The 4930-nt window shown below is 29.4% G+C and overlaps 1 long non-coding RNA gene across 1 annotated transcript; it reads right to left on the reverse strand.

The window, feature by feature from the left end:
- Positions 1 to 1839: 1839 nt before the first annotated feature.
- Positions 1840 to 4560, reverse strand: LOC111905957 (uncharacterized). The gene is made up of 2 exons (XR_006184948.2): positions 2841 to 4560; positions 1840 to 2467 (listed from the first exon to the last, which is right to left on the reverse strand). It is a non-coding gene; the product is annotated as an uncharacterized LOC111905957 (long non-coding RNA).
- Positions 4561 to 4930: the final 370 nt, after the last annotated feature.

Below are 4930 nucleotides of genomic sequence, written 5' to 3' on the forward strand. Positions count from 1 at the left end.
ATTAGGTTAGAACCCGTGGAAACCACAGGTAAAAGATTTATAAAATTTAGTAAATTAATAAGATATAAGTTTTGTTTAGACTTTTATATTGATTATTATTTAAAATTAATATATATTTTTATTTGAATATCTGATATACGTTATGTATGTGAAAACATTTAATATAATTATGATTTACAGAACAAAATGTAAATTTGAATAGAGTGTAAAAAACACAATAATCTTAAAAATGATATTGATATATGAAAAAATTAAATATAATAGAAATATAATAAAAATAAACACAACACAATCAATTAGAAATTAAAAACTACAAATTGTTTATAAATTTTCAAAAACTACATTGTACACAACATTAAAATCTGGATGAAGTCTCATCCAAAAACAATCCTTTTCCCTCCAAATGGAATATTTGAGTTGTTAGAAATGCCACACCTTAATATATCTTTCAGAGTTCGATCTAAAGTTTCAAATGCATGCTTGTGGACAATATGTGCTTCATCCCAAATAATCAATGAGGTTTTTCTTACTAAACTGTCGATTTCACTTTCAGACGGTATCTTACAAACAAAATAATCATTAGATTCAACATGAATTATAAATCGAGAGTGTGATGTCCTTCCTCCGGTCAATAATAATAAAACAATCTCACTTGAAGCAACACTTAAAACTATATCACCATTACATCTAATTGATGCAAATATTGTCTTCCAAATATAGGTTTTACCTGTTCCACGTTAACCATAAACAAAGAAGAGACCTCCTTTCTTATCCCTAACTATAATTATGATATCAAGAAAAATATCGTGTTGTTCGTTTGTCGATGCAACAAACAACTATCAAAACTCGTTGTTAAATATTGTTAATACCTGTGTGTTACACGGATTAATTAAAAAAATTAAGTACTAAGAAGTAAATATTAATGATTTCAGATATGATATTTTCTAATAAAATATAAGTAAATGTTAAATATGTAGGATTAAATTTTTGTATAATTGTTAAAAATAATTTTGAAAAGATATTTAAAAATAAGATGGCGTTTCAGCATTTTTAAATTAAAGACAGAAAAAATCACATACTTGACTTAATTTCTCAATACATGTTCTAATACAAAGAGAATTGCATATACTCAAATTACCCACCAAACCTACACCATCTTTTGATTATGTTAATATTAGTAAATAGTAATTAAGTTCTTTTTATTGTCATGGTAAAATAATTTATTTATTGAAAATTATACAATTCAAGTTTTATTTTTATTCCTCTTACCTTAAACTTAAATTGTTCTATTTCCAATAAAAACTATTTTTTATCGTTGCATACATAGTATGTAAAATATAAAAAAGAAATTATGATTTCTCTTTTTCTTTTATAATAATTTTAGAAGCTTCGTTCGCATAGACATTATATATGACTTCTTGTTATATGTTCCCTCTTTTTTAACCTCAATAAGCATTATAAAACAAACTTACCAGTCCAATGCCCGACCTGTTTCCACTTTTAATAAGTAATGATATCTCAAGTCCATGACATTGTGTCCAATAATCTCTTTTAGTCAGGGGCGACCCAACTAATTTAGAGGCTCTAAACAAACCAAAAAATTGGGACCCTTTATGTAAGCAACCCAACTAATTTAGAGGCTCTAAGCAAACCAAAAAATTGGGGCCCTTAATGTAAGCAAAATGTTTTGAACTTGAGACCTTTAGTTTTATAAACTAATGCTTTTACCACCAAGTCAAGCTTCAACTTATATTTATATTCCAAAAAATACGTGTATATATATATATATATATATATATATATATATATATATATATATATATATATAACAGAATAAACTTTGAAATTGGGGCCCTTTAGAATTAGGGGCCCTAAGCCCTTGCTTAATTTTTCATGATGTAGAGCCGGGCCCTGCTCTTAGTCTTGAATTTCTACAATAATTACATATGCACTACATTGGTTGACAAATTTAAATAATATAGAAATTAAAGAGACTGACAGCATGCTTGCATCCATAGGCAACGATATTAACTTTCTTTCCGCCTCAATATGAACCTGATATAACATGCAGGTATAAAAATTAAAAACCACAATATAACACTTGAAAGGATATAAATTCCATTACTTTTCTTATTTGTTAAAAGACCAAAATACCCCTGTTTAAATGAAATATGAATTGTGCAAAGAAAAATAAAGAAATCATGTTTGCTCTATTATTGTTGCTAATAAACCAACATTCCACTGATCTGTATCTAAACAAACTTTTTATAAAACAAAGTAGAATCATCTTAAACAAAGCAATATCATCTAAACATAACTAAATGTGTGGCCATAAAAGATAAAAATGTAAATAAACATGCCTTTGAGTTTATGAAGTACGTGCAACTTCAAATTGCCTCTGTAGACACTCATAATTCATTTTATAGCCTATCTAATAAACCTTTCTGTTGCCATAATTTTGCAGACTCTGAAAGTTTCAAAACAGATTCAGCCGCCCCATTGGGATCTTCTTCAAACAATAATAAACTATGGCTAACCCACACCCATCAGTATTATTGGCTATTTCACCTTTTATGAATTTGAAATTTATAAATTAAATCAAAGTGAAAATATAAAACTAAAGAAATCTAAAACCGAAATTATAATATACTTTTTTCATTACAACGGGTAGATGTTTCAAATTACAATGCTACAACAGGTAGACATGAAAGAATGATGCAATACTAAAAAAATAAATGAATGTACATTGCCATTTTTTGCATTTGAAAGAAATATTTTAACACAAAACAGGCAAAAAATGATCCAAAAATGCAGAATGTAACTTAGGGGAGGGGGTTTACCAGATAATCAGCTTCAATGCTATCTCATCTGAAAATAAAGCACTTAACAAGTTCATGCACGGATGCACCTTTTAATCAATCTCATATTAAAAGGTTTACAACTACAAAATATGATCTGATTCTCAGAAACCCAACCAAAAAAAAAAGAATCAGTATAAAAACTTATTAATTGTTTTACATTCCAATACACGGAGGAAATACATAAGATTTAAAGTCATTGAGAACCAAAAACTCATCATGCATCAAATATTTTAAGTATGTTAGTGATGAATTTAACCAAATTTACCAGAATATGCTCTATTGATAAAAATCAGATGCAAAACCTGCCACTATTTAAATGTTAGTCAAACATGCAAATAACTCACTTTGTTCTTGAGCTTGATCTACACCTGGATTACAGAAGAGCTACCATTAGCTAAAAAAACGTAGCACTATAAACACTCCATATTAGTTTTCAACCAAGTATTATTCACATTACACCCCCTGTTATCAAATGCAATATCAAATTTCATTTTATCAATTAATTAAATACCAACCTTTCCCACTAATGGATTAATGATCATAAACCCACCATACATTATAATAATATCAAGATTAGAAAGAGTGGGGAGAGAAAAAGTAGGTCGCATATCCATTTTAAAGTGAAAGTATCAGCAGTCATCATTAATTCTTGCTTCAAGTTTTCTGCTTTTATTGGGGGTTATTTTTCAAATGTTTCAAAGTACAACTTACATCTCCACCCGAATCCCAACACCTTGGAATCTACAGCTTAGAAGAAAACAATTTTTCTTGGAACATTCATAATCATTTCTACCGGGCATTTTATCAAACACCTATTATGCATACCATTAAGCACCAATTACTACTACATCAATTGCTTGTTGCTACATAAAAAAGCAACTTGATTTCATGAGACGCGATTTGATTTTACAAATGAACTCTTTATCGGATGCGAACCAACAAAGACACGAAATCTATATGATGAGTCCGTCGGGTGCGGGAATAATCCCTTCCAATTCTGGTGAGGATTGGTTCAAGATCAAAGTAAAAACTTTAGTTTGATTTTAGTTCATAGAACCAACAAAAATAGAGTCGGAAATCTGATGAAGTAAAGGAAATCACATAAGTAATGGGGAAGAGGAGCTATTACCTTGTATTTATGGAAAACATCAGCGACTCAGTTAAACCAAACATTTGGAGATCGCTTACTTCAATCTCAAACTCAATAAATTAAGAAGCAAAAATAGAAGATTGACAAAAAAAAAATCGAACACATGATACATCGTCTAAACACCATAAAAAACACACACGAAAATCAAACTATTTACATGATGTTTCGATCCATAAATCAAAATAAAAAAATAAAAATAAAGAAATCGGTGAGGTCATCCATCCTTGGTGTTTCAATTATAGGAAAGAAAATGGAGTGACATGGGAGAAGGGGGGACGAAAGATGTGAGAAAAATTGTTATTTTAAAAGAGGGTGAAGCTGAGAGATGTTTATTTTGTAGCTTTGAAGAGTAGAGATGGAGATCGGACTTTAGCGCGAGAAAAGGAGAAGAGATCCACAGGAGTATATGAGATTTTGAAATTGTAACGGGGATGCTTATCTAACTCAAGGAATAAGAATTGCTGATTTAACGGGATTGAATTTAAATATATGATTTAAGTTGTTGGAAGCTGCCGTAAATAATGATACAAATTTAAAGTCTAAATAGTAATTTAAACAACTACTGAGGAGATTCCAGAACTGAACTAATTTTGGAAATATTAATTAAAAGTGTGAAGGGTATAAAGGTAAAATCACTTTTGGATATATATATATATATATATATATATATATATATATATATATATATATATATATATATATATATAGAGAGAGAGAGAGAGAGAGAGAGAGAGAGGGAGGAAGGGGGAGAAAGAGAGACTTTCAACTTCTTCGAGGAAGAGAAATGAATAAAAAACGAATTTGTAGGGTTGTCTTGGGCACCATTGGCAGTAGCAGAGGATGATCTCCAAATTCTATAGTTATTAAGCTGAAATAAAATCACGATGAATACGGTTGAGAAAAGGTGATCGAAAGTTAG

Source organism: Lactuca sativa, chromosome 7, assembly GCF_002870075.4.
Source record: "Lactuca sativa cultivar Salinas chromosome 7, Lsat_Salinas_v11, whole genome shotgun sequence".
Taxonomy (NCBI): domain Eukaryota; kingdom Viridiplantae; phylum Streptophyta; class Magnoliopsida; order Asterales; family Asteraceae; genus Lactuca; species Lactuca sativa.